The sequence below is a fragment of the Anopheles stephensi genome, chromosome 2, assembly GCF_013141755.1.
Source record: "Anopheles stephensi strain Indian chromosome 2, UCI_ANSTEP_V1.0, whole genome shotgun sequence".
NCBI lineage: Eukaryota > Metazoa > Arthropoda > Insecta > Diptera > Culicidae > Anopheles > Anopheles stephensi.
In genome coordinates, this window is record NC_050202.1 from 55,979,451 (window position 1) to 55,987,723 (window position 8,273).

Consider the following 8,273-nt stretch of genomic DNA (forward strand, 5'->3'; position numbering starts at 1 on the left):
GGCCTGGCCTGCCTCGGGACAAACAATTATTTAAGCTGAAATAGAAATTAATGCTTGAATAAGTAGATGATCGTTCTAAGTTGTAAATAAAGCAAAATAATAAAAAATAAATAAACGATAAAAAATACAAAAAAAAACAAAAGAAAAAATCTGTGCTTTTCAGGGTTTTTCAGTTGATAAGGCAATAGCATCCATTTTTATGGCAGGCTCCTTAGATGAAATGGCAAACCAAGCTAGTTGGTATGGAAACGGCTTCATATGACAGGGAAAATCAAATACCCTTGATTGTGATATTCTCAGATGGTATTGCCATAGTAGCCGTTGGTATTGTACGTACTTGCACGTACGCTTGGATCGCTGGAACTTTAAACACCATAATTGTAAGACCAACTTACGACAGGCGATACAATGTCCTCCGACTCGATTGTTAAACCTTGTCAGTCTAATTTCACATTACTTAACGCATATTTTCCTTGCCTCCATCGCCTTCATATTCCTGGAATGAAGTAACTAAACAATTTATCATATAAAAATTCCTTTGCATCCTACCCCGCACAAACACACATAAATGCCAGGCTACGCAACCTCATTCAACGGACGCAAGTCCTGTGTTTTTTGTTCTATAACCCTTGCCTATACATCCTACATTCATTCAACGGGGTTTTCCCAACCAAACAGTGGGAAGGGGGGAAGGGGGGTTAGGGTGGCTTCCACGATCGATAGAAACGTTCCACATAAGATTTAAATAGCATCCTCCAAACGCCAAACAGCGTCACCTTTTGTGTGACCGATAGATTGACGCACGGATTGTCCGTCAGTTGAACACCCGAGGCTTAGAACCGTTTGACCCCTATGTGAAGACCGCCATCGGTCGTTAGGATCGTTTAATCTCTCTCCCAAGCTCCACAGCTTGGGGATACAACACCACACACACACGCGCACAAAGCTACCCACTCACATCCAACAAGCCAAAACCCCCGGAAAGCGTTGGGATGACACATGGATTAAGCCAAGGCAGCAAAGGAAAAGAGTGAGTGAGAGAGCACACACAGGGCGAAAAAAAGTACTTGGCTTCAGCCTGGACTTTAAACCACCCCCACCCCCCCCTGCTCCAAAATGGCTCCTTTCCTCCATCCTGGTTGTTGGCCATTGTTGGCATCTCGTTGAGTTTTGGGACGATGGAATTAGCCGCGTGTGACAGGGATGAGAAGATCAAACGGTGGCATAAAGCCCTGCCCCAAGGCGGATGGTGCATTTTTACAGTTTCTCCCTATCGCTTCCTACAAACTCCTACCCCACTCATCTCTCGTTTTTTTTTATTCATTCTCTCCTGCATTAATTCGCGAAACGCGCTTCGAAGCCGGGAACTGCAAGCCGGCCGGTCCGGTGGGAGTTGTGACTTCAAAAGCAGAAGTTAATTTCGTCCCATTTTGTCGCCTTTTCAAACCACTTCGCAGCAGCGGCAACTGGGTTTCGGTGCTCGGGCGAGGACACTCGCAATATGGAAATTCCAAAACCCTCACACGAGGTTTTCCTTTCTCCGTTTGCTGAATTATTTATTAACTTTTTAACTGGATTTTTCCCTTCCAGCTTATCGCGATGTATAAAATGGCTTTATCTGGCAATTTTGTGTGTGTGTGTGTGCGGGCCCGGGTTTGCGTTTTTTTTTCCTGCTGTTTCACTCTGTAATGCTGCCGGCAATGCTACCGTTGTGGGTGGGTGATGTGTGCGAGTGCCCTGCAACAGCAGATGCTTTGTGTTGTCGCAAGTTAGCAACGAGCGTCGGTAATCGCTAAATCAGCATTGGGAGTGTCGTGTTGTATCCAACGCGACGAGTTATGCTGATGCGGCGATCGCTGCTGGGCCGTTTATGGGCCGATAACGGAATCGGCTGAATTCAATAAAATAGTTAATTTCAAGACACCGAACTGTAAAAGACTCTTTCTATCTATTCAGAAAGAAAAGTTTTAACTGGCGCCCGAATAGGGACCTGACAAAAAAATCAGCGGGAAGTGTATAAGTTAAAAAAAAATCCTATAAAGTTAGCCATTTAAAAATTGTGGCTAATCTCGTGGTTGAAGGAGCCATCATAATAACGAAGCGAACTTTGGGACACCGTGGTTAATTCCCGATTGCTGCCAGCGAGCCCCCAGTCATCAGAAGGATAAAAAGGAACATCTTGCTGTAGCTGCCCAATTTTCCCCCGAAGAAAAAGAAGTCAGATGCCCATGGAAATTAACTCAACCATACTGTAAGTAAAAACCTAAAAAATCCGAAATCAGTGAAATTTTGGTGTTTAATTAAATAGCTTCTGCTGTAATTTGTTAGTGGTGAATCGTGATCGTGACAAGTGTTAAGTGAAGTGAGCATTTAAAACACAAAAATGACCAATCCCAACACTGAAATGGTTCTACGATCTTTCGTGGAGATGGGAAAAACCCCTGACTTTTTGAGGGATGTTCCTATTTTTGATGGAAACCCAAATGAGTTGATGAATTGGATTTCGGATGTGGAAGATGTTTTTATCATGTATAGAGATCTTCCTGACGACTCTGTGCAGTTCCATCTGATCGAACGAACAATCAGAAGGAAAGTCCGTGGAGAAGCTTCCGATGTGTTAAATGCAAATAATGCAACATGTAGTTGGCATCAGATAAAATCTATCCTAATGCTTTACTATAAAGATAAGCGTGACGTGAAGACCCTGGATTATGAATTGACGTGTATTCGTAAGGGTAATTCGGAAAGCCTCGCCGGATATTATAGCAGGGTTAACCAATTGTTAGCCGCTATAATAGCACAAGTTCAAACTGACAGTAAGTACTCTCTGCATGCAAATGTCCACATAAACTATTTCAGAGAGAAAGCTTTGGATTCGTTTATTAGAGGTTTAGAAAAACCATTATCCACTTTATTAAAAACTGCTGACCCGAAGACCCTTAGCAAAGCATATCAATTTTGCATTGATTACTTTAATATGGACGTTCGATCAGCACCTTTTAAAAATCAATATGGAAATCATATATATATCAATTCTCTTAATATTCCCAAGCCAAGAGATTTAGGCTTCGAGCCTCAACCCCCTAGGGTAGCACCCAGAAAAATTGTTTATCAACCAGTACCCCCTCCTAGAGCAGCGCCTCGTCCAGCTCCACGATACAATTCCCATTACCTGCCTAATCAGCAATATACCCCACAGAGGCAACAGCCCGAGCCAATGGAGGTAGATAGAAGTATAAATTCACGTCATATTGACTATGGTAACAGACCCACATATGGCGAAAAAAGACCAAGACCACCATCAAGTCAAGAAGCGTGGGTAAAGAGGCAAGCTCACCCATTATATGCTCATCAAATGAATAAAAATGCCAACGACGCAAGGTATTGTCACGGACAAACAATAAATGAATTTGAGCTCACAGAGCAAAACAATCTTGTTGACAAATTACAAAACATAAATTTGCAACACGAGCATGATCCGTTGGAGGGATCAAGTCGCGATGGTCAGAACCATTTTTTAGAGTGGAAGATGAGTTGGTAGTTCCCAGCCTTCCTTTTATTTATCTTAAAACTACCATTGGAAACTTTCCGTTTTTAATAGACACAGGTGCTAATATTAATTTAATACATCCACAATTGGCACGTGCATATGAAATCAGTAAACCGTACGAATTTTCAGTAGGTCAAATAAGTTGTGCAAATAGTACATTTGCTCCTACTAGTGCAATTAATATAAATTTTTTCCATCCCAAAATTGATTTTGAAGATCGCTTTTTGTTACACAAATTTCACAATTTTTTTTATGGAATCATTGGAAATAGCATGTTGAAAACATTGAAAGCTAAAATTGATCTAGAAAATGACCAAATCACATTGAGTAGAAACTCTAAAAGATTCGTCATCCCAATCTCATACTATTCTCCACATAATCGGTCATCCCACAATTTGATCCGAACATCTCATCTATCCAAATTAGAGCTAGAAAAACTAAACCAGGTTTTAGATAAAAACAGAGATGCATTTTACAAACCAGACAGTAAACTAACATGTACAACCAAAGTGGAATGTGCAATACACACTTCAGACGATACACCTATCCATCAAAGAGTGTATCCATATCCTGCAGCATATGCTGACGAAGTAAATAAGCAAGTTGACAAGCTATTAGCGGATGGAATAATCAGACCGTCTCGCTCAGCTTGGACTTCACCGGTATGGATTGTGCCAAAAAAACCGGATGCATCAGGACAAAAGAAATTTAGAATGGTTATCGATTATCGAATGTTAAATGCTAAAACCATCTCCGAAAAATATCCAATGCCCGAGATAAATTATGTGATAGACCAATTAAAAGGAAAAAAATATTTCTCGACTTTAGATTTAGCTTCGGGATTCCATCAAATTAAGATGAAAGCATCAGATATTGAAAAAACGGCTTTTGCTATTAATAACGGTAAATACGAATTTACTAGGATGCCGTTTGGTTTAAAAAACGCACCGGCTATATTTCAAAGGGCTATCGATGATGTACTTCGAAATTTTATTGGAAAAATATGTTACGTTTATATAGACGACGTAATAGTTTTTGGCGATGATTTAGAAAATCATTTGAAAAATTTGGACACAATTTTGACAACATTAAATAATGCAGGACTAAAAATTCAATTAGACAAATCAGAATTCCTTCGCCAAGAAGTTGAATTTCTTGGTTTCATTATTTGCACAGAGGGAATAAAACCCAACCATAAAAAAATAGAAGTTATAAATAAATACCCTGTGCCCAAAACCATTAAAGATTTGCGTGCCTTCCTAGGATTAATGGGCTACTATCGACGATTTGTCAAAGACTTTGCCAAAATTGCTAAACCTTTGACAAACATTTTAAGGGGAAAGGGATCTGACACATCCAAAAAGAAAATTACATTAAATCAACAAGAAATCGAATGTTTCAATAAAATGAAGCAAATACTATCATCGAGCGATATTCTCATCTATCCAGATTTTAACAAACCATTTATTTTGACAACCGATGCTTCAGATTATGCAATTGGATCCGTTCTTTCTCAAGGTGAATTAGGCAAAGATAAACCAATTCACTTCGCATCAAGAACACTATCTAAAACTGAAGAGAAATATTCCACCCCTGAGAAAGAAATGCTTGCAATTTTCTGGTCACTACAAACTTTCCGCAATTATTTGTATGGAGCTAAACTCAAAATATTAACTGATCATCAACCACTTACTTTTGCCCTCTCCCAAAAAAATACTAACGCAAAATTAAAACGTTGGAAAGCATATTTAGAGGAGCATGACCACGAGATTTTGTATAAACCAGGCAAAGGCAATGTTGTAGCAGATGCCCTCAGCAGAATAGTTTTCTCTATGACTGGTACGCAACATTCATCACAAACTAGTGACGATTTTTACATTATCTCTACAGAAGCACCACTTAATGCTTTTCACAACCAGATCGTGTTGAAAAAAGGGAAACCAAACACAGTAATTGAATATCCATTCCAAAATTTTAAACGTACAACAATTTACTCCGAAATAATAACCGAATCATCTCTTTTACAGATTCTAAAGGATCATTTCACAATATCAAAAGTAAACGGACTTTTCACGAGTGAAGACATAATGGGAAAATTTCAAGAGGTTTATAGGAAGTATTTTGGAAGTCAGAAGCTCCTTAAGATTCGATTTACTCAAAATCTTCTGGAAGACATTACAGACGAAGATCAACAACGAGAAATAATCACGGCAGAGCACAATAGGGCACATCGTGGAGCCCAGGAAAATAAGTCGCAAATTTTACGTAAATACTATTTTCCAAAGCTGCTAGCCAAGATAAAAAAAATTGTTTCCAATTGCTGTATCTGCAATGAAAACAAATATGACCGAAACCCTATCCGGTATCCTCAACAACAAACTCCAATCCCCGTACACCCTTTCCAAATTGCACACATTGATATAATGTTTCTCGAAAAACATTATTTTTTAACTTACATCGATAAATTTTCAAAATTCGCTCAAATTAAAGAAATTCAATCGCGAGCCGCCTTAGATATTGTTCCGGCAGTTAAAGAAATAATTACAAAATACCATCCTCCTAAAATATTAGTAATGGACGGCGAAAAATCTTTTGGTACACAAGATCTAATAGATTTTTATAAAACTCACCAAATCCAAATATATTTAACAGCTACAGGTCGAAGTGAAATGAATGGAGTAATAGAAAGGTTCCATTCTACCATATTAGAAATTTATCGAATAACGAAATTTGAGAACAACAATTTAACTATTTCTGATCTAATCGAGCTTTCACTTCACAAATATAATTCATCCATTCATTCGACTACTAAATATACTCCTTATGAGATAATTTTACCGTCTGTCCGTTCATCAGATATTTGTGAAAATGTTTACAAAAATTTAACAAAGAAACAGGAGAAAGATATTTCATATTACAATAAGAGAAAAAAGGAAATAAATATAAAAGAGGATATGACAGTTTATGAAAAAACCAGAGCCAGATTAAAACACAAGCCGAGATACAAGAAAATCAAGATTAACAAAGTAAACAAAAGCACTATAAACACAAATGATTCACGAAAAATTCATAAAAACGATATAAAAATAAGATAGCTAACAATACCGTCATTCTAACATCATTGTTCTCTTCTTACAGTTTTCTATTTGTAGTATGTACCCTAGCTGAGCCGAGGATCTCTATTCTGAAGGTAGACAACCAACCTATAGTTGCAATGGACGAAGGTTGGGCAAGAATAAGGATAGATAGCCATATTTACATACACCATTACAATTTAACTGCGTATAAGGGTTATATTCAAGCAATTAAGGACGATTTCGAAAAAATGAGCAATAATCAATTTTCCAGTATTATCCAAAACCAATTCGAAGAACTGAATACCATATTGAAAAGAATGCTTCCCACTAAAAGATTCAAACGTTGGGATTCCATAGGAACAATTTGGAAGTTTATTGCAGGAACACCAGATGCAAACGATCTTCGTGTTATTAACAAAACAATTAATAATCTCATCGATGACAATAATGCACAAGTTACAATCAATAGGAATATTAACAACCAGATTAAAGAAATAACAGAAAAAACTCGTAACGTAATAACTCAATTCAGATCAGAATCATTAGAAATTCATTCCATCAATATTTATCTCCACCTAAAAAAGATGATAGACACACTGCAGGAAATAGTTGATAGTATAGTTATGACGAAAGCGAATATTTTAAACGAAAAAATATTGTCAAAATATGAAATCAATTGTTTGGAAAAAAACCTGGCAGCAGAAAACATTCCGTTCGACACAACTCTAGAAGCGCTTTCCTACGCCGACGCCTCTATCGCCACCAACCGCCAAGAAATAATGCTGCTCATAAAAACACCCAAACTCGACCCAAGAACGTTCCGTAAGATAAAAATTTATCCAATCCTGTACCACGACGGCAAGATTCACCTCCAGTATGACAGATTCATAACTCACGAAGCAATCAGATACCGTGTTAGCACTCTAACCCCGAAAATCTATAAAATCAATGAAATAGAGTTGGATGAATCAGATTGCATTCCAAGATTAATGGAAGGTCGAGAAGCAGAATGTAACTTTACGAAGAGTCCAGCCAAAACTGAAATATTACAGATTAATAATCACGCCATATTGATTAACTCTGTAGAGAAATTTACACTCGTCTCCAACTGTGGTATAAGCAACAGAACACTTCAGGGATCGTTCGTAATAAGCTTCAACACATGCGATATTTACATAAACGACGTGAGATACTCATCCAAACTCACCGATCTAGTTGGAACGTTGAACTTATATCCACTCGACGGAGTGTTTATTAAAAGACAGCTGGAAATTTCGAACATAAGTCTGGAAGATTTACATAATCTGCACATCGAGACACGTAAAGAATTGGAGCACATTCGCTTACAAAACAACTCTTTTCAAATAACCTGGCCAACGATAAACATTTTCGGAGGTATCATCTTTCCTCTCATTATACTGGGAGTAGCATTGCTTTACTGGTTTACAAAGAGGTGCAAAAACACGCAAACGGTAGTCACAGTACATAATTCGTCACCAAATCAGACACCCGACTACGTCACATTTCCTAAACAAACACAGTGAATCGTGGACGTTCACATCTGAGGGGGGGCGAGTTAGCAACGAGCGTCGGTAATCGCTAAATCAGCATTGGGAGTGTCGTGTTGTATCCAACGCGACGAGTTA